Genomic DNA, 23,277 nt, shown 5'->3' on the forward strand with positions numbered 1-23,277 from the left:
CCAGCTCTTTCACTTGGTTTGACTGAGTCAACCTCTCCAAGCTTTAGTTCTTCATCTGCAAAATGCGGAGGATGATAGTACCTACCACTAAGGATTATATGAGTAAATCCACATAAAAAAAAAGCCCTGGAAAAGTTCCTTGGGTGTAGTCCTCTATAAGTGATAGCTATGAAAGAGTAGGACCAAGTCTGCTTGTGGTTGCCACACACGTGTAATTTGCGCAGAACGATTTTGCTTTGCAGACAATACGTGACTGGCTTCTGTAAGTGTATGTAAATGCAGAAAATTATGCCTTTTAAGTATGTACCACATTTTTATTTATCCATTCATCTGGGGTTGCTTCCATTCTGGGTTATTGTGACTAGTGCTGCTGTGAGCAGGTGCACACATGCACATGTATTTGTTTGAGTACATGTTTTCAATTCTTTCAGGTATATGCCTAGAAGTGGAATTGCTGGGTCATATGGGAAACCCTGGTGGCGTAGTGGTTAAGTGCTACGGCTGCTAACCAAGAGGTCGGCAGTTCCAATCCGCCAGCCGCTCCTTGGAAACTCTATGGGGCAGTTCTACTCTGTCGTGTAGGGTCGCTATGAGTCAGAATCGACTTGACCGCAGCGGTTTTTTTTGTTTATTTGTTTGTTTTATGGTAAATTTCACTTTTTGAGGAACCCCAAACTGTTTTTCGTAGCAGCTGAACCATTTTACACTGCCATCAGCAGTATACAAGGATTCTAATTTCTCTACATCCTCCCTCGTTACTTTATTAAACGCTATTCTGTGAGTTTTTTTTCCGTCTGCCGTCCATTTCCCGCCAGAACTTTGGCTGATACAGATGCCTTGAGTTTGCTTATGCTTTTCAGATTTGATACATTTAGGGGTCCTTAAATTGTCCTGGTTTTAAGTTCCATATTTTAGATCCCGGTATACCTATCTGGAATCATAAAATACATTAATTGGAAATTAGAATAGTACCCAGATAGGTTAATCTGTTCCAGTACAGAAGTGTTCTTTGTATTTTAAGCATTTTAAAAATATCATAGTTATCTAATTTATTAGTACCACTCAAAAATGGGGCTTAATGCTCGCTTCGGCAGTACACACACTACAATTGGGACAACCTAGAGAAGGCTGGCATGGCCCCTGCACAAGGATGACACACAAGCTTGTGAAACCAAGAACACCCCAAACCCGTTGCTGTCTAGTCATCCAGATTCATAGCGACTGTATAGGACAGAGTGGAACTGCTCCATAAGGTTTCCAAGGAGCAGCTGGTGAATTTGAACTGCCGACCTTTTTTTGTTAGCAGCCAAGCTCTTAACCACTGCACCACCAGGGCTCCAAATTTTTTTTTTTTTAACTCTGTATAGTCTCAACATTAACAGCTATATATATATATATATATATATATATATACACATATACAAATTTTTTTTTTTTTTATGGGGCTGAATACTGACTGAATAAAGGTCAGTTCTAACAGCCCTAAAACAGAATGCCAGAAACACAAGCAAAAGTTTTGGTAACAAAGTCTAAAACTGGGAGCATAACAAACTCTTTTGCCCTGTCATGAAGGTTAAAAAAATAATCCAAAAAAGAACTGTATCATCCATAATTGTTGACCCCATCATCAATGGCATGTAACCCACAGATCCATAATCTCATTTTATTATAAGTTAGCACACTAGATTCTTGGGTAATCTGCCATCTTAAAATGTAGTTTGGAAAAACATCAATATCCAAGAGTTTTTTGTTTTAAAAGATAGTAAAATGGTAGGCTAGCTTTTTCTTCTATCCTGAAGCCCAAAAGTTGAATTATTATTGTCTTAGAAAAGTGAGAAAAATACACTGACTTGAAGAGATAGTATTAAGATCAAGTCTAGGCCAAAGAGAATGTGACTCACCTGTAAATTAGATGATCTGAATTCTTGCAAAGGACATTTAACAAAATCTCACTAGAAGAAAGAACAGAGCAATGGTATTAAAATGGCTGCATGCCATGTGGTGAGTTCTCATCTCTCGCTTGCCATTCTATCAGTCTACTGAAAATGAATAGAAAAACCATTTCTCGAACAGTAGCTAGTAAAACCCAGTCCCAGTGCCCTCGAGTCGATTCTGACTCATAGCGACCCTATAGGACGGAGTAGAACTGCCCCATAGAGTTTCCAAGGAGCGCCTGATGGATTCCAGCTGCCATAAGGCAAAGCAAATGTGGTTCAGCAATGGTAGGAAGACTCGAGAATCTACCCACATTGCACCAGCAAAAAAAAAAAAGCCTGAATGCAACTATTCAAGTATGAGTAGATAAGAGGAAGAAAGAAAGAAATGTAGCTTTCAAAGAAAAGCTACATATTCCTGTGTAGAAGAAAACATACTTGAAAGCACAAAAAAATTTATCACAATCATCTCACCTTAGAGAATAACTTAAAGCATGAATTCAGGAGTTCAAAGTTAAGGCAATGAACAATACAAATAGAGGAAATAGGAATTTTGGATTTAAGGAAACAAAAGTGATGTAAACATAATTACAGAAATAAATAAATAAGGTAAAGTATAAAATAAACATCACTTAAAATTGAAATACTAATCTAGAAGAAAGTGTTGAGGTCGTTTCAGTAAATGTATATGAAGGAGAAAAATAATAATAATTAAAGCAATCACAGAACAGCTGATAGATAGGACAAAGAAAATGCAACACAAGGATGTATCAAAAAAAAAAAAAAAAAAAAAACATTGGCATCAAGTCGATTCTGACCCATAGCGGCCCTGTAAGGGCACAGTAGAACTACCCCCATAGGGTTTCCAAGAAGCGGCTGGTGGATTCTAACTGCCAACCTTTTGGTTATCAGCCAAGCTCTTAACCACCCTGCCACAAGGGCTCCAAGGATGTATAGGGTGGCTATGAGTTAGAATTGACTTGATGACAACGAGTTTAAAGATATATAAAGTAAAAAATTGGGGCAGTTCTACTCTGTCCTATAGGGTCGCTATGAGCCAGAATCGACTCGACAGCGCTGGGTTGGTTAAAGTAAAAAACAAACCCATAGGGTTTCCAAGGCTGTTATCTTTACGGAAGCATTCTACCACGTTTCTCCTGAGCAGCTGCTGGTGAGCTCGAACCACTGACCTTTTGGTTAGCAGATGAGCTCTTAACCACCGAGCCACCAGGGCTCCTAAGCGTATATATATAAGAAAAAAAAGCGTATATAGCCATCCTGAAATAAAGACTCTGACAAAAGGAAAGTAGATTTTCCTGAAAGATACAATATAAGACAGATATCACTAAATCCACACACACATGCACACAGACACACACACACACACTTACCTGGAATGGTGTCGACCTAAAGAAACAATGACTACAACCAAATGGTCAAATTTGCAGTTATTTTTTTCGGAGGGTTATGTCGTTTTCACTTTTTTTTCCTAAATTTTTTACATTATGGTAAAGATGTTTCATTTTTTACAAAAATTGATTTACCTATAATAATAGGTAACGTATTAATTTGGACATTGTCAGTACTCTGCCCATATCACCCCAATCCTCTGTGTGTGCCAGCTGACTTCCATCTGCCTTTGTTCACATTTCCGAACCCAAAGCTTTCCTCTCCCAGCCATGGAAGGCCACTCTCTCCTCCACTCCCTACACAGTGGTCCAGAGGTGCTGGGAGATTAACACCCATGCCCGGAACACTAAATCCAGCCCCACTGAGCCTCAGGTGGGTTAACACATGTGTTTGGTACCATTTCCCAGAGTTTCTCTATGGGATTAACTCCAGTTACCCACTGAGTGAACTAATGTACTTTTTTTGACTACCTTCCCTTATCTGTCTCATTGTCCCACTGCTCTGCTGGTGTCCCCTACACATCTCAAATACACTACTTGCACTCGTCTTTGTCTTAACATCTGCCTGTAGAAGAAACCAAACTAAGATATACAATATGTACAAGTAATATACATATGATAATGAAAATAATAAACACTGGAATTTCAAAATGATTCTGGACAATCAATATCATTGTCATTTTATACTCTTTCTTCACTTTATTTTATTTCCCAGTATAAAGAAAATCTCATAAAGAAAGATTGAAGCAAAAGATACAGAATGGAGTAAAATGCTTTCTTCCAGGGTACCTCCAGGTGCATTCAAACCTCCAACCTTTTGGTTAGCAGCTTTGCAACACCCAGAGACTCATGGAGCAGATATAGTATAAAATAGAAATCATTGTCCATAACTAAGCAACCCTAGAAGTTATTAGCTCATCCTGCCCCTTAAAATCATTTTCTTGGCACTGTGTAAATCTTCTATGACTAGAGTCTGGGAATTGATGTCACCCACCAGTATTGTTGTTCTTAGGTGCCGTCGAGTCAGCTCCGACTCATAGTGACCCTGTGTGAAACAGAATAAAACACTGCCCAGTCCTGCGCCGTCCTCACAATCGTTATTATACTTGAGCACGTTGTTGCAGCCACTGTATCAATCCATTTCGTTGAGGGTCTTCCTCTTTTTTGCTAACCCTCTGCCTTACCAAGCATGATGTCCTTTTCAGGGGCTGGTTTCTCCTGATAACATGTCCAAAATACATGAAACAAAGTCTCGCCATCCTCAATTCCAAGGAGCAAGCACTCTGGCTATACTTATTTCAAGACAGATTTGTTCGTTCTTCTGGCATCCATGGTATAATGAATATTCTTTGCCAACACCATAATTCAAAGGCGTCAATTCCTCTTTGGTCTTCCTTATTCGTTGTCCAGCTTTTGCATGCATACAAGGCAATTGAAAATATCATGGCTTGAGTCAAGCACTCCTTAGTCCTCAAAGTGACATCTTTGCTTTTCAACACGAGTGTACTCAGGACTATATCTTCTTCCCTCTTTTTCTCTCTTGTCCTGTCAGCTCCTTTGATCTTGTTCATCTCTTGGCACTGTACAGTGACATCATCGTACTATCACATTTACTTCTGTGCTTAGAGAGGACATTCTGTATCAACAAAGTCTATTTCCTAATAATAAATAATACTAATAAGCTACCTACATAGAACCATAAAACTCATGAATACTGTTTATTCTAATTCAGTAATTTTATAAATTATATCCAGAAACATAATTAGATTTGTTTAAGGTCAAACAGCTAGTTAAAAGCAACTAGGACTAGGACCAAGGAGTCCTGGTGGCACGATGGTTAAGCACTTAGCTATTAACTGAGAGGTTGAACGTTCAAACCCACCTAGCAGCTCTGCAGGAGAAAGACCTGGAGATCTGCTCCTGTAAAGATGACATCTGAGAAAACCCTAGGGGGCAGCTCTACTCTGTCACACGGGGTTGTTCTGAATCAAAATCGACTGGATGGCAGCTAACAACAACAACAAGGACTAGGATAAAAACTGGTCTCCTGAATCCTAGCTCAATTATTTCCAAAATATCTCTTCATTTCAGATTTCCTCCTGGGCCTCTTTCCCCATCCAGATACCCGATAGACAGAGACGTGAGGTCGATAGCAAACAGGCAGGGGGCAAGGAAGAGGTGATCAGAGGCAAAAGCAATAGGTAGAGCTTACCCAGGCAGAGATCATGATCGCCTACTCATGATTCAACATGATTCATTGATTTCTACTGAAGGGAAATGGGTGGGTCTGGTGGACTAATGAGAGCATTTACACAAAGAGTAGCAAGTCTGAACAGGGCTAAGCACATCCATCCATGTCTGGCCAGTTTCTCGTTTACTTGCAGTACTTGCCACAAATCCTCTTCCTCTTTTGGCCCAGTAGTTTCAAGCTCTACAGCTAAGGAAGAAAAAAGAAAAGCGTCATTAAAACTTTCAGAAGTTTCAAAATAAAGTTCTAAAGACTGACACTTCTTCCACAATCCTAAATTATTCCAAGGCCAGACTCTCCAGAAGTAATTGCCTGAAAATTTAAGATCTGAAAACAAAGTCACAGCCCTCGATGAGTGTTTCTGAAGGACACTGAAAGGCTGAAAGTTATGATGGCTCCCATCAGGGAACTATTGTGTGTTTTGGATAGTCCACTTTGGTCTAATTTTTTTTTTTTTCAGAAGAGACATAGAAAGAAAAATGAAATCACTTTATTATATGATATTTAGGGTCAAACAAAGTCACAAGAGTTCACATACAGAAGGGCACCACACAATGATAGTTCCATATTATGCCTTTTCCATTTTGTTGCCTGTCAAAATCCTTTCAAACTAACCTTTGAAATCAAAGTTCTTTTGTCATGCATCCATGAATTAACTCTGCTTACAAATTGTGAAATTGTACGCTGTGTATGTAATAGAGTGGTAGTCAGTACAGGCAGTTTAGAGAGGAATAAAAAATAACATCCCTTCAGACAAGGAGTTTATGTTGTATTTGGTGAAGAATATAGTTACCATAACAAAAAAAAATTCAAAAAAAAGAAATGCTATTTGAAAGATCAGAAACCTACCTAGGCAGCGTAGTGCTTAAGAGCTCCGGCTGCTAACCAAAAGGTTGGCAGTTCATATCCACCAGGTGCTCCCTGGAAACCATATGGGGCAGTTCTACTCTGCACTATAGGGTCACTATGATTAGGAATTGGCTCGATGGCAAAGAATTTTTTTTCTTTTTTGGAAAGATCAGCTCTATTAATAAACTCAAACCTTTAAGCTGGAGTGAGCCACACCATCTGATCACCTCCAATGCTCTGCTGTCTGTTTCCTTCTTGTTTCTCTTGCACTTATTCGAATGTCTCGTTTTAAAGTTCCGGTTGTTACGTGGTTGCGTTGCCGGAATTAAGGCATAAGGTGAAAACTTCATTCTTAGGCCAAAATGTGAAAGGAAAGTGTTGTTTTGAGGCCTTCACGCTGTTCTCTGTACCCCAGGAAAATCCTTCGAGAGGAAGGCCAAGGACTATGGAATGGACCTCAGAACCATCAAATCCACGATCTTGTCCTCCAGTGGGTTCTTCCTTCATCGCCTTGAGGAATCTGGGTTTGCTATTAATGCTATTAGTGAAACAACTACAGGATTTTTATTAAAATACATAGAGTGAGTACAAAGGAAGAAGGAATTCCTTCTAATTGGAGAGTTGAGTGAGGAGAGATTACTAAAAGATTCAACATTTGAGTTCAGGCTTCAAGAAGAATTTCCACAAATGAGAATGTAGAAGAGACAGTCTTCCAGGCTGAGGCAGCAACACCAGGTTGTTGCTGTTAGGTGCCATTGAGTCAGTGCTTACTCGTAGCAGAACAAAACACTGTCTCATCACGCACCATCTTCATAATTGTTTTTAGGCATGAGCCCATTGTCGCAGCCACTGTGTCAATCCCAGGTAAGGCACCAAAAAAACAAAACAAAAACCAAACCCATTTCTGTTGAGTCGATTCAACTCATGGCAACCCCATGTATGTCAGAGTTGAACTGCTTCCTGGGGCTTTCTAGGCTGTTGTCTTTATGGAAGTAGATTGTGAAGCCTTTCTTCTGTGGCAGTAGTTGGCTAGCTTTGAACTGTCAACCTTTAGCTTAGTTGTCAAGCACAAACCGATTGTGCCACTCAGGGACCTGTAGGTAGGGCACAGGAGAATGAAAAATACCAGTTGAGGAATATTTCACATGACATTAAGACTGACTCCATTGTTTCTAGGACAAAGAAAGGCTAAAAGTTATGATGGTTCCCATCAGTGAACTATTGTGTGTTTTGGATAGTCCACTTCATTCTAATTTGCTTTCTCCAGAAGAATAGAAAGAAACAAAAATGCTAAATAATTTGGTAAATAATAGTGCCATTTGCTAAGATTGGAGCAAAGGTAAGGAATTTTCACTTGGAGTGATGTGAATTAGGGAAAACTCAGCTCTGTGTTGGAGGCTCCAGGCACATCTCCCAAATCCACGTCCAGTGATGTCAGGCTGGTAGTTTCACCTCTGTGACATTTGCCAATCAGACCAGGCTCTCAGGAGACAAGCCAGGGCCAGAGACAAGAACTTGGAACCATCAGTCAGAAGAAAACATCTGAAGATCTAAAGAATTTTAGATTCCTTGGAAGAGACTACACTGTGAGAAATGGGACAGAAACCAGGTAGATCCTGGAGGAATAAAGAAATAGTTACTTAAAATGGACAGATTGAGAAGAACCCTGAAAAAGGAGAGAGAAGAAGAGTGCTTCTAGAAGCAGAAGAACCTCTACAATAGAGAAAGCTGCCTCAGTGATAAAAGACAAAATTGTTAATGAAACAGAAACAATAACCATCATCATTCATCATCATCAAAGCAGCCCCTATTTATTGAACAACTATTATATACCAAGAAATGTACTACATGTTTTCATGAATTATCGAATTTAATTCTCACAAAAAATCATGTGAAGTAAATATGTACTACTATTATCTTTGCAGCCCTGGTGGCACAGTGGTTAAGAGCTCGTGGTGCTAACCAAAATTTTGGAGTTTGAATCCACCGCTCACTCCTTGGGAACCCTATGGGGCAGTTCTACTCTGTCCTATAGGGTCGCTATGAGCTGGAATTGACTTGACAGCAACGTTTTTTTGTTGTTGTTGTTGTTTTTATCTTTATTTGGCATGAGAGCAAATTGAGGCTTAAAGCATTTAAGTAACTTGTGCAAATGTAACAGCTGATAATTGGCATAGCCGAGACTCAAACTGAAACCTTGATCCCAGTTCATGTTCTCAGAAACCGACTTGAAATTATTTCAGAGATCATTCAATTGTAACAGACCATTTGAACCTCACACTCCACCATTGCTTCATTTCCTGATTTTGGCCATTTTTCTGTGTTCACTAATGAAGGATGTGGAAGAAAAGTACAAAACAGAGAAGCAACGAGTAGCTTTGTTTTTCATTTGCGGCTCTAACCAAAATTAAATTAAAAACTTGGAGACAATAGAGACTTAAATAAAACAAGCTTTTAGGGCTTTCTGTGAACTTTGATTACCCAGCATATATTTTCCTAATTATCACAGCTGATTAAAATTGTTTGGATATTATCTGCTGCTTTATTCACTACAGTCCTTTATAGACTTCATCTGACTGGCTTTATAATATCATAGCAGCTCCTAACTAATTCAGCTTAACTCTTAGTATTCAGATATTTTAAATTTAAATATCTTAAAGACATAAAGAAAAACTTTTCAGTGAATATGCAATTAAGGGAAGGAGTTGATAGTCTCAATACATTATTTGAATGATTAGCTATGGTGCTCCTTTCAATATAGGGTAATTTTCTTGAAATCTTCATGTTATACAAAAATTATGTCTGATGGGTTTTTTATTAGGAGTCTGGGTGGTGCAAGAGCTTTGCAATTGGCTGCTAACCAAAAGGCTGGCGTTCTAACTCCACCCAATGGTTCCGCAGGAGAAATAGCCTGGCAATCTGCTTCCATCAAGATTACAGCCAAGAAAGCCCTACAGAACGGTTTTACTCTGTAACACATGGGGTCACCACGAGTCGGGGGCTGACTCCATGGGTGCTCACAACAACCAACAAGATGTTTATTAGATAATTATCAAACTTTCATCTCTTGTAATGTTTTCTCCTACATTTGTTGCCCACACTTTGGCTTCTAGTTATGCATAAGACAAGGCAGAGTTATCACAATATAAGGTCAGACTTCGGTGACTCTTAGCATGTAATAGGCACTATTCTAAGGGCTGTACATATATTAACTAATTTGATACAACAGTCCTGTAAGTTAAGTGCTTTTATTATTCTTACTTCACAGTTGCAAAAACTGTAGCATCATTAAGTAACTTGACCAAGGTTTCACTGCTAGTAAGTAGATGTGCAGGAATTCAAACCCAGGCAGTCTTCTCCCAGGGTTCTTGTTCTTAACCACACACAAAAGAGCCTTTTATAAAACCAGGCCTATTAGTAATAACAAGGGAGCCCTGGTAGCTCAGTGGTTAAAGCTCTGGGCTGCTAACCAAAAAGGTCAGCATTTCAAACCCAACAGCTGCTCCTCGGGGGAAGGATGTGGCAGTCTGCTTCCATAAAGATTACAGCCTTGGAAACCCTATGGGGAAGTTCTACTCTGTCCTATAGGGTCACTATGAGTCGGAATCAACTCCATGGAACCAAACAACAACAGCATATTATCAACATTAACTAAAGACTTGTGGTAGAAGATATGAAACACAGCTGCTGAGACAATTACTCACTTTTACTTTATCTTAGCTGATCTGGAGCTTGCCTGTCACATAACCATAATCACTAAAATGAATCACCTTTTATTGAGTCATAGCTGCGTGAGCAAAACATCTTACCTTTTTGTGAGTATTGGCAGTGGCAGTTAATTGCTAGAGCTGATGACTACCTTCTTGACATCATCAAGGTAGCGTCTTCATATTAATTCTCTTCCACTTGCCGTCAAGTCCACTCTACTTTTTCTGAGTACTATAAACTGCCACTGAGATTTGGGAGATATACATTTCGATCCTGATCCTTCTACAGATTTCTCAGCTGGGCTCTCTCCTGTTGTTTGCACCTGCTTCCTTCCCTTTGAATTCAAACTGTTACCTCACAGGAGGACCTTGAATCAATTCATTAGAAATTCTCTAGCAATGAGTTGTAATTATGGGGGTTTGGGGAGTGTGTAAATTACAAACATTTAATCTTTTAAAACAACTGAATCACTGAGCAAATTCAGTATTTATAAGTCCAGTAGTACAGAGTGCAGTCTGGTAGAAGCTTGCCTTGGGCCCAGGAACCCACTTTGTAAAACCTCAAAATTCTGAGTTGGTACCAATTCTTTTATCTTAATTTTTCTTTTTTTCTCTGAAAGCCTGGTTGTCAAAAGCACCTTGTCGTAGTTTGTGACAAAGACTGAAGTATATCCTGAAAGATAGAATCTATGCCTCTTCCTGTTTTCACTCACCAAGTTGGACAAACACATAGAACTCTATCTTATCATCTGTGGGTTATGCTTTCTCTTTTAAATTACATCACTGGTTCTTTCCCTCCACTTCCAACTACACAGAAGGAATCTAAAGGTGAACAGAAGAGTCCCTGTGAATGAGAATCACTCCAGAGGTCTTGGAATCTACTGCTAGCAAGGTGAAGAGAACCCCACAGTTCTCTGTGTTACTAGACGCAATGGGATTTATAGTTTATAGGCGGTACTGCAGTCTTTCTGCTTTATTAAAATATATCAATAGTTTGGATCATGTATGAAAGTCCATAGTGGGACTTATGAAAATCATATATGGATTTCTGATAATTCTTCATACATGCTGCCAAGGGCATTGTTCCATTATCATAAGCATTTAAAACATCAGAAAAGAATATGCACTTGATATTGTTAGGGACTTCCCTAATCCCTACTTCAGAAAGGACATCAGACTGACAAAACCTGTGGCCGTCAAGTCAATTCCAACTCATAGTGTCATAGCGACCCTATAGGACAGAGTAGAACTGCCCCATAGGGTTTCCAAGGAGCAGCTGGGAGATTCGAACTGCCAGCCTTTTGGTTAGAAGCCAAGCTCTTCTTAGCCACTGTGCCACAAGGGCTCCTCAGACCAACAAGGTTATAAAGGAAGTGTACAATGCTCCAAACCTTTGAGAGATAAGTAAGATTTCTCCAATCTTAGCCCCAACTCTTGGCTCTTTACTTCAACTTTTTTTTTTTTTTAATTAATTTTTATTAAGCTTCAAGTGAACATTTACCATTCCAATCAGTCTGTCACATGTAGGTTTACAAACATCTTACTCCCTTCTCCCACTTGCTCTCCCCCTATTGAGTCAGCCCTTACAGTCTCTCGTTTCGTGCCAATTTTGCCATCTTCCCTCTCTCTCTATCTTCCCATCCCCCCTCCAGTCAAGAGTTGCCAACACACTCTCCAGTGTCCACCTGATTTAATTAGCTCTCTCTTCATCGGCATCTCTCTCCCCCCCACTGACCAGTCCTTTTCATGCCTGATGATTTGTCTTCGGGGATGGTTCCTGTCCTGTGTCATCAGACGTTCTGGGGAGCATTGTCTCTGGGATTCCTCTAGTCTCAATCATACCATTAGGTATGTTCTTTTCATGAGAATTTGGGGTCTGTATCCCACTGGTCTCCTGCTCCCTCAGGAGTTGTCTGTTGTGTTCCCTGACAGGGCAGACATCGATTGTGGCCGGGCACCAACTAGTTCTTCTGGTCTCAGGATAATGTAGGTCTCTGGTTCATGTGGCCCTTTCTGTCTCTTGGGTTCTTAGTTGTCGTGTGACCTTGGTGTTCTTCCTTTGCCTTTGCTCCAGGTGGGTTGAAACCAATTGATGTATCTTAGATGGCCGCTTGTTGGCATTTAGGACCCCAGGCGCCACAATTCAAAGTGGGGTGCAGAATGTTTTCATAATAGAATTATTTTGCCCATTGACTTAGAAGTCCCGTCAAACCAAGTTCCCCAGACCCCAGCCCCTGCTCCGCTGACCTTTGAAGCTTTCATTTTATCCCGGAAACCTCTTTGCTTTTAGTCCAGTCCAATTAGGCTGACCTTCCTTGTATTGAGTATTGTCTTTCCCTTCACCCAAAGCAGTTCTTATCTACGGATTGATCAATAAAAAGCCCTCTCTCTCCCTCCCTCCCTCCCTCCCTCCCCGCTTTGTAACCACAAAAGTATGTATTCTTCTCCATTATTTCTGTTTCTCAAGATCTTATAATAGTGGTCTTATACAATATTTGTCCTTTTGCAACTGACTCATTTCGCTCAGCATAATGCCTTCCAGATTCCTCCATGTTATGAAATGTTTCAGAGATTCGTCACTGTTCTTTATCGATGCGTAGTATTCCATTGTGTGACTATACCACAATTTATTTACCCATTCATCCGTTGACGGACATCTTGGTTGCTTCCAGCTTTTTGCTATTGTAAACAGAGCTGCAATAAACATGGGTGTGCATATATCTGTTTGTGTGAAGGCTCTTGTATCTCTAGGGTATATTCCGAGGAGTGGGATTTCTGGATTGTATGGTAGTTCTATTTCTAACTGTTTAAGATAACGCCAGATGGATTTCCAAAGTGGTTGTACCATTTTACAATCCCACCAGCAGTGTATGAGAGTTCCAATCTCTCCGCAGCCTCTCCAACATTTATTATTTTGTGTTTTTTGGATTAATGCCAGTCTAGTTGGTGTGAGATGGAATCTCATCGTAGTTTTAATTTGCATTTCTCTAATGGCTAATGATCGAAAGCATTTTCTCATGTATCTGTTGGCTGCCTGAATATCTTCTTTAGTGAAGTGTGTGTTCATATCCTTTGCCCACTTCTTGATTGGGTTGTTTGTCTTTTTGTGGTTGAGTTTTGACAGAATCATATAGATTTTAGAGATCAGGCGCTGGTCGGAGATGTCATAGCTGAATATTCTTTCCCAGTCTGTAGGTGGTCTTTTTACTCTTTTGGTGAAGTCTTTAGATGAGCATAGGTGTTTGATTATTAGGAGCTCCCAGTTATCTGGTTTCTCTTCATCATTTTTGGTAATGTTTTGTATTCTGTTTATGCCCTGTATTAGGGCTCCTAGGGTTGATCCTATTTTTTCTTCCATGATCTTTATCGTTTTAGCCTTTATGTTTAGGTCTTTGATCCACTTGGAGTTAGTTTTTGTGCATGGTGTGAGGTATGGGTCCTGTTTCATTCTTTTGCAAATGGATATCTAGGTATGCCAGCACCATTTGTTAAAAAGGCTATCATTTCCCCAATTGACTGACCCTGGTCCTTTATCAAATATCAGCTGCTCATACGTGGATGGATTTATATCTGGGTTCTCAATTCTGTTCCGTTGGTCTATGTGCCTGTTGTTGTACCAGTACCAGGCTGTTTTGACTACTGTAGCTATATAATAGGTTCTGAAATCAGGTAGAGTGAGGCCTCCCACTTTCTTCTTCTTTTTCAGTAATGTTTTGCTTATCCGGGGGTTCTTTCCCTTCCATATGAAATTAGTGATTTGTTTCTCTATCCCCTTAAAGTATGACATTGGTATTTGGATTGGAAGTGCGTTATATGTATAGATGGCTTTTGGTAGAATAGACATTTTTACTATGTTAAGTCTTCCTATCCATGAGCAGGGTATGTTCTTCCACTTAAGTATGTCCTTTTCAATTTCTTGTATCAGAGTTTTATAGTTTTCTTTGTATAGGTCTTTTACATCCTTGGTAAGATTTATTCCTAAGTATTTTATCTTCTTGGGGGCTCCTGTGAATGGTATTGATTTGGTTATTTCCTCTTCGGTATTCTTTTTGTTGATATAGAGGAATCCAAGTGATTTTTGTATGTTTATTTTATATCCTGAGACACTTCCAAACTCTTCTATTAGTTTCAGTAGTTTTCTGGAGGATTCCTTAGGGTTTTCCATGTATACGATCATGTCATCTGCAAATAGTGATAGCTTTACTTCCTCCTTACCAATCTGGATACCCTTTATTTCTTTGTCTAGCCTAATTGCCCTGGCTAGGACTTCAAGTACGATGTTGAATAAGAGCGGTGATAAAGGGCATCCTTGTCTGGTTCCCGTTCTCAAGGGAAATGCTTTCAGGTTCTCTCCATTTAGAGTGATATTGGCTGTTGGCTTTGCATAGATGCCCTTTATTATGTTGAGGAATTTTCCTTCTATTCCTATTTTGGTAAGAGTTTTTATCATAAATGGGTGTTGAACTTTGTCAAATGCCTTTTCTGCATCTATTGATAAGATCATGTGGTTTTTATCTTTTGTTTTATTTATGTGATGGATTACATTAATGGTTTTTCTGATATTAAACCAGCCTTGCATACCTGGTATAAATCCCACTTGATCAGGGTGAATTATTTTTTTGATGTGTTGTTGGATTCTATTGGCTAGAATTTTGTTAAGGATTTTTGCATCAATGTTCATGAGGGATATAGGTCTAAAATTTTCTTTTTCTGTAATGTCGTTACCTGGTTTTGGTATCAGGGAGATGGTAGCTTCATAGAATGAGTTGGGTAGTATTCTGTCTTTTTCTATGCTTTGAAATACCTTCAATAGTAATGGTGTTAAGTCTTCTCTGAAGGTTTGGTAGAACTCTGCAGTGTAGCCGCCTGGGCCAGGACTTTTTTTTGTTGGAAGTTTTTTGATTACCGTTTCAATCTCTTTTTTTGTTATGGGTCTATTTAGTTGTTCTACTTCTGAATGTGTTAGTTTAGGTAGGTAGTATTGTTCCAAGAATTTATTCATTTCTTCTAGGTTTTCAAATTTGTTAGAGTACAATTTAATGTAGTAATCTGAAATGATTCTTTTAATTTCATTTGGTTCTGTTGTGATGTGGTCCTTCTCGTTTCTTATTCGGGTTATTTGTTTCCTTTCCTGTTTTTCTTTAGTCAGTCTAGCCAATGGTTTATCAATTTTGTTAATTTTTTCAAAAAACCAGCTTTTGGCTTTGTTAATTCTTTCAATTGTTTTTCTGTTCTCTAATTCATTTAGTTCAGCTCTAATTTTTATTATTTGTTTTCATCTGGTGCCTGATGGGTTCTTTCGTTGCTCAATTTCTATTTGTTCAAGTTGTTGGGACAGTTCTCTGATTTTGGTTCTTTCTTCTTTTTGTATGTGTGCATTTGTCGATATAAATTGGCCTCTGAGCACTGCTTTTGCTGTGTCCCAGAGGTTTTGATAGGAAGTATTTTCATTCTCGTTGCTTTCTAAGAATTTCCTTATTCCCTCCTTGATGTCTTCTATAACCCAGTCTTTTTTCAGGAGGGTATTGTTCATTTTCCAAGTATTTGATTTCTTTTCCCTAGTTTTTCTGTTATTGATTTCTAGCTTCATTGCCTTGTGGTCTGAGAAGATGCTTTGTAATATTCCAATGTTTTGGATTCTGGAAAGATTTGTTTTATGCCCTAATATGTGGTCTATTCTAGAGAATGTTCCATGTGCACTAGAAAAAAAAGTATATTTTGCAGCAGTTGGGTGGAGAGTTCTGTATAAGTCAATGAGGTCAAGGTGGTTGATTGTTGTAAGTAGGTCTTCTGTGTCTCTATTGAGCTTCTTACTGGATGTCCTGTCCTTCTCCGAAAGTGGTGTGTTGAAGTCTCCTAGTATAAATGTGGAGGTGTCTATCTCACTTTTCAATTCTGTTAAAATTTGATTTATGTATCTTGCAGCCCTGTCATTCGGTGCGTAAATATTTAATATGGTTATGTCTTCCTGATCAATTGTCCCTTTTATCATTATATAGTGTCCTTCTTTATCTTTTGTGGCGGATTTAAGTCTAAAGTCTATTTTGTCAGAAATTAATATTGCTACTCCTCTTCTTTTTTGCTTATTGTTTGCTTGATATATTTTTTTCCATCCTTTGAGTTTTAGTTTCTTTGTGTCTCTAAGTCTAAGGTGTGTCTCTTGTAGGCAGCATACAGATGGATCGTGTTTCTTTATCCAGTCCGTGACTCTCTGTGTCTTTATTGGTGCATTTAGTCCATTTACATTCAGCGTAATTATAGATAAATAAGTTTTTAGTGCTGTCATTTTGATGCCTTTTCATGTGTGTTGTTGGCCATCTCATTTTTCCACATGCTTTTTTGTGCAGAGGCGTTTTTCTTAGTAGCTTGTGAGATCCTCATTTTCATAATGTTTAACTTTGTGTTTGTTGAGTCGTTACGTTTTTCTTGGCTTTTTTCTTGAGTTATGGAATTGATATTCCTTTTTGTGGTTACCTTATTATCTACCCCTATTTTTCTAATTAAAAACCTAACTTGTATCCTTCTATATCGCCTTGTATCCCTCTCCATCTGGCAGTTCAATGCCTCCTATATTTAGTCCCTCTTTTTGATTATTGTGATCGTTTATCTATTGATTTCCATGATTTCCTGTTATGTGTATTATTTTGTTTATTTATTTGTTTTTTAGAATTAGTCTTAATTTGTTTGTTTTTGTGCTTTCTCTATTTGAGTTGCGTTGATATCAGGACGTTCTGTTTTGTGACCTTGTATTGTGCTGGTACCTGATATTATTGGTCATCAGGCCAAACAATCTCCTTTAGCACTTCTTGCAGTCTTGGTTTAGTTTTTGCAAATTCTCTAAACTTGTGTTTATCTGTAAATATCTTAATTTCTCCTTCATATTTCAGAGAGAGTTTTGCTGTATATATGATACTTGGTTGGCAGTTTTTCTCTTTCAGTGCTCTGTATATGTCGTCCCATTCCCTTCTTGCCTGCATCGTTTCTGCTGAGTAGTCTGAACTTATTCTTATTGATTCTCCCTTGAAGGATACCTTTCTTTTCTCCCTGGCTGCTTTTAAAATTTTCTGTTTGTCTTTGGTTTTGGCAAGTTTGATGATAATATGTCTTGCTGTTTTTCTTTTTGGATCAATCTTAAATGGGGTTCGATGAGCATCTTGGATAGATATCCTTTCATCTTTCATGATGTCAGGGAAGTTTTGTGTCAGGAGTTCTTCAACTATTTTCTCTGTGTTTTCTGTCCCCCTCCCTGTTCTGGGACTCCAATCACTCACAAGTTATCCTTCTTGATAGAGTCCCACATGATTCTTAGGGTTTCTTCATTTTTTTTAATTCTTTTATCTGATTTTTTTTCAGCTATGTTGGTGTTGATTCCCTGGTCCTCCAGTAGTCCCAGTCTACATTCTAATTGCTCGAGTCTGCTCCTCTGACTTTCTATTGTGTTGTCAAATTCTGTAATTTTATTGTTAATCTTTTGGATTTCTACATGCTGTCTCTCTATGGATTCTTGCAACTTATTAATTTTTCCACTATGTTCTTGAATAATCTTTTTGAGTTCTTCAACAGTTTTATCAGTGTGTTCCTTGGCTTTTTCTGCATTTATCCTAATTTCATTTGTGATATCTTTAAGCATTCTGTAAATTAGTTTTTTATATTCTGTATCTGATAATTCCAGGATTGTATCTTCATTTGGGAAGGATTTTGATTCTTTTGTTTGGGGGGTTGGAGAAGCTGTCATGGTCTGTTTCTTTATGTGGTTTGATATGGACTCCTGTCTTCGAGCCATCACTGGGAAACTAGATTTTCCAGGTAATCAGCTAAAAAAAAAATGCCGTCAGATCCCTATCTGAATTCTCCCTCTGGCTCCGGGTATTCGGATGTTAATGGAGCCACCTGGAGAGGGTGGGGGAGGGATCAGAGAGCTGGAAGTGTAGCACCACAGAATATAGAGCTGAACACTGCATTCACACTCCGCCCCCGTCTGCCAAAATCCGGGCGGGACGGCTTCCCGGCTAGGACACTGCTTTCCCTGCTCGGAGACCAGTCACTTCCTCCCGGGGACTTCTCCCTCTGGTGCGCGGCACCGCTCGCATGCACTGAGTGGGCGTCTCCCGCACGAACGGGTGGTCCCACCCCCAGGGTCTATTCAGGAGAATATAATTGGGCCCCGTGCTCGCGCCCCGCCCGCGCGTGCGCCCAAATCCCAGGGGGACCGCTCGCCGGCTGGGACGCTGCTTTGCTGCTTTCCCCGGTCCGAGACCAGTCACTTCCGGGGGTTTCTACGTCCGGTGCGCCGCGCCACATGCGCGATCTGGGTGGGCGTCAGCCGCACGACCAGGTGGGCCCGCCCCCTGGGTCAATTCAGGGGAATATAATTGGACCCCGCGCTCACGCCCGCCCGCGCACGCGCCCAGATCCCAGCGGAATGGCTCCCCGTCTGGGACGCTGTTTTCCCTGCTCTGAGACCAGTCACTTCCAGGGATTTCTCCCTCCGGTTCGCTGCGCCGCACGTGCGGACTGGGTGGGCGTCCTCCCGCACGAACGTGTGGGCCCCGCCCCGGGGTCGCTTTAGGGAAATATAGCTGACCTCCCCCCCGCTCGCGCCCCGCCCGCTTCCTGCCAAACTCCCTGCGGGACGGGTCCCCAGCTGGGACGCTGTTCTCCCCACTCCAATGTCAGTCACTAGCTCCCGGGTGCTTCTCCCTCCGCCTGTGCCACTACCCACCTGCGCCAACCAGCTAGACTTCCTCCCGGGATGGGTTCGGGGGGGAAGGGCTGGGCCCCCCGTCTGTGCCGTCTGCCCCCCTGGGCTCTGCCCCAGATCAGCCTCCGAAGGTCACATGCCTGGTACGCTGGCTCCTAGTTCTGAAAACGGTCGCTGTCTGCCCATATTTGTTCGTTTTCCGTCTCTAAGTCTGTGCTTGTTGTTCAGAGTTCGTAGATTGTTATGTATGTGATCGATTCCCTTGTTTTTCCGAGTCTTTGTTGCAAGAGGGATCCGTGGCAGCGTCCACCTAGTCCTCCATCTTCTACTTCAACTTTTATACCTGCCTCTGTACCTCTTGAATTTGGCACTTTTTTTTTTTTTTAACCCCACTCTTGCCCTTTTGGACATTGTTTCCTCTGCAGGGAATGACTTCTTCGATCTCATTATCTCTCATTCTCACAGGCCAGCTGCTGGCTTTTCCGTGAAAATGAGGAGAGGATTTAGAAAATTTCCCTAGTGCTTCATGGGCATCGCCAAATAAATGATTCTTAAGATATCCTTGGTTTCAATATGTTCAAAATCGAATGTCCTTCTGTTCAAACAAACCACATCATTCTCCTGACTTCTGTATTTCTGACCATACTTTCACCATTCTTCCAGTTACTCACGGTTTTTTTTTGTCCGCTTTCTCTTTATAATGTCAAGTCATTTAGGTTTTATGTCATATGTTTCACATCCTCTTCAGCTTCTCCATTTCACATGACCCTATCCTAGCTCAGTAACCATCTCCCCAACCACCAGCTCTCACAGTGTTAGTCATTTCTATGAACCAGATCTTAATTAATTATTCTAAAGAACAGGTCTGATAATCTTACTTCCTTAACCAGCAATTTTTAGTGTTTCTCATTGCCTACCAAATTAACATAAATTGTCTTTTTTGGCATTCAAGGTCAACCAAAAATATATCTGGCACTTACTTTTCCTGTCCTATACGCTGATATCCAGGTATCTGTCAGTTTGTCATACCGTGGTAGCTTACATGCACTGTGATGCTGGAAACTATGCCACCAGTATTTCAAATACCCATAGTGGACAGGCTTCAGCAGAGTTTCCAGACTAAGACAGATTAGGAAAAAGGTCTGGCAATCTACTTTCGAAAATTAACCAATAAAAATCTTATGAATTACAACAAAATATTGTCTGATATAGTGCTGAAAGATGAGCCCCCTAGGTTGAAAGGCACTACACAATAGCCCCCAAAATGGACCGAAACATACCAGTTATCACAAAGATGACACAGGACTGGTCAATGTTTTGTTGTGTTATACGTAAGGTCACCATGAGTTGGAACCAACTTGACAGCAACTAAAAACAACAGCAAGCACTGATGTGGACTTTAAACTTTCACCAAGCTAGACATTCTTTCTTAATTTCCTAGGTGTGCCAAAACAAAATGCCACAAAATGAGTGGCTTTCAAAGAACAGAAATCTACTGTCTCAACTCTACCCAGTACCCAGTGCAGATACGGCTGCTAACCAAAGTCTCAACTCTAAAGGCTAGAAATCTGAATTTAGCTTGTAGACAGGGTTATTCTCTTTTTCTGTCTCTCTCTCTCTCTGTCTTTCTCTGCTCTTGGGGAAGATCCTTCCTTGTGTCTTTCAGCTCATGGCAGTCCTGAGCATTTCTTGGTGTTCTTGGTTTGTAGACAGATTCTCACATGGCCTTTCCCTGTGTGTGGCTCTGTTTCTGCGTCTGTTCTCCCCTTTATAAGACACCACACAGAAGTGGTTAAAACTAAGAACCACCTTACTCCAGTACGACTTAATTGATAATATCTGCCCCCAAAGACCCTGTTTCTGCAAACAAGGTTACATCCACAGGTACACGGATTAGAATTTCAAAATATCTTCTTTGAAGACACAATTCATTCAATAACAAATTTTAGTCTTCTCTGAACAGACCTTGAATTTTGCTTTCCTCGTGCCTTTGCTGTTTTCTCATCACAAGTGTTCATAGTTGCTTCTGTCTTGAGCAGAGCTCTCTAATTCTACTTTCTGTAGAATGGAAGTGTGCTACAGTTCTGTGCTATTCAATATGGTGGCCACAAACCACATATGGTTATTGAGCCCTTGACATATGACTACTGCAACTGGGGAATTGAATTTTTAATTTTATTTGATTTTAATTAAATTTAAATTGTCACATATGGCTGGTGGCCACTGGGCAGCTCCAGTCTAAATCCTACTTCCATCTCTCAGAATTTCCTTCATCCTACAAAGCCCAGCTTAACACCACTTGTACTTTATTGCCCCCACTGGTTCTCCTCATTGAAATAGTTCCTTCTTTGACTTTTACAGCACTTAACTGTATGTTTTTCACAGCTTATATAGGGTCGCTATGAGTCGGAATCGACTCGACGGCAGTGCGTTTGGCTTTTTTGGGTATATTATTGAAAACAGTAACACACACACACAAAGTGATTAGATACGTACACTGTGGATGCTCACTGCGATACACTAGCTGTGTAGTTTTGTGTTGGAGAAGTTTACTTCGCTTCTCCAAGTCTCCGCTTCATCATTTGATAGTAGCTATTTTGAAGAGTTGTCATGAGAATTAAACAAAAAAAAAGGGGGAAGATATTTAGTTTTATTTTATTATAAGAATTTGTGTGCAAATCACTGACTCCTTAGAATTATGGATTCAGCATCTATTGAACATGTACTTGTCATCCAGGATGCAAAGATAAATGAAATACTGGCCTTGCCATTCCTGAATTCACAAACTAGTCCAGGATGTCTATATCTTATCTCTTCTTCTGGATCTTGAACCCCTGAAGGGTAGACATTGTGTTTTCTTCATCTTTATGGTCCTGGTACAGTCTTGTACATCATCTGGTACTAGGAGACTACCAGTAAACGCATGCTCAATGAATGTCAATCTCTCTCCCTCTCTTCCTTTCCTTTTAAGACAGCTATAATTTGAACTTCTTCAAAGGCATTTGTTTTACTCAGTCTTCTATTGTAGGTATTTGTGTGCACATCTTATCCTTCCTCCTTCTACTTCTCAAACACTAATCAATATACATTTAAAGACAGTGTCTATCTTATTGCTTTTGATATTTTTATCATAGATTCTTTGCATACCTCAGTAGCTCAATAATGCATTTCTTCCTTTTTTTGAAAAAAATATTGTACTAGAATTTAAAGCTCAACAGATGTGTCAAGAAGTTAAAACCAGAACTTCTATTATTTTCTGCACATTTAACCTGTGTAAGAGTTAAACAAGACTTGACTTCAGCTGTTCCTACGCAGTGCTTACTTTGGGATGTCCCTTACTTTGGGAATATCCCTTGCACAGTTGAGAACAAAAAACAATAATAATAATAAGTTTTTCAAAAATAACATCTGAAGATTGCTAAGATGTGGCATATCATTTTAGATTCCTGTTGATAGCAATTGTCCCACAATGTTGCTAAAACTTTGAGTTGCTAAGAATTGAGAATAGTGTTCTTTATATAGTTTTATGTGTTCTTTATATAGTTTTTCTATATAATGACCAAAAATATTCTAGTTTATGTCCATTATAAAATTTACTCGCGGAAAGATTTTCAGTGAGATGGAGTGATGTGCCTGGTCATAGGTGTTTTTTTTCTTTTTTTTCCTAAATTTTATTTTACAATTATAACATCTGTTATTTGGATACATAGATCTCAAAAGTCTTTATCACCCATATCAAAGCCATTTTTATTACTCTTTAAAATACCAGCTGCTTCGGAATAATGGCACTCTGTTAAAGCAAACTTTTTTTTTTCTAATTTGTGATTAAAAGCTATCCCCGACTTTCCATCTAAGAACTGTTAGTAAGTTGTGAAATATAACAACAACCAACTTGTGTTTGTAACTTCTTAAATCTCTTTAAATATAAAAGGGGAAATGAGATTAACTAAACATTTTGAGAAGTGAAGACCTATAAAAATAAAAAATGAAAGCCATGGTTCTTATGCTTACAGTGAGCAAAATAAATGAACTGAACGATTATGAATATGACTGAAGTTATGGATAAAGCATAACTGGATGAGCTAAATTTCTTTTCTAAGGCTCCCTGTGAGTTAGAAGCACATAAAAAATCCATGTAAGCACCAAGTAAGGAATTTAGCTTGAGACTTGGGAAATATTTAAATTCTTGAAATCGTTTAGCTTTGCTAAATAAGTTTTAAACGGGGTAGAATTTAATACATCACCATAATAAATCCCTAGTGCTTTTGTAAAAGCCAGTTAGTGGGCCATGGACCTGTCTTACTGAAGCTTTGCACTTTTCATAGGTATCCTTCACAGAAGATAACTACATGCTATGAGTCGGAATCGACCCGACAGCAGTGGGTTTTGTTTTTTTTTTTTAAGAAAACTATCAATCAGGTGGCCGTTC

The 23,277-nt window shown here is 39.6% G+C and overlaps 1 non-coding gene across 1 annotated transcript; it reads left to right on the forward strand.

Moving 5' to 3' along the window:
* The first annotated feature begins 1,078 nt into the window (after positions 1–1,078).
* On the forward strand, positions 1,079–1,185 carry LOC111752316 (U6 spliceosomal RNA). The gene has a single exon (XR_002787279.2). It is a non-coding gene; the product is annotated as a U6 spliceosomal RNA (small nuclear RNA).
* The last annotated feature ends 22,092 nt before the right edge of the window (positions 1,186–23,277 follow it).

This window comes from Loxodonta africana, chromosome 23 (genome assembly GCF_030014295.1).
Source record: "Loxodonta africana isolate mLoxAfr1 chromosome 23, mLoxAfr1.hap2, whole genome shotgun sequence".
Classification (NCBI taxonomy): Eukaryota; Metazoa; Chordata; class Mammalia; order Proboscidea; family Elephantidae; genus Loxodonta; species Loxodonta africana.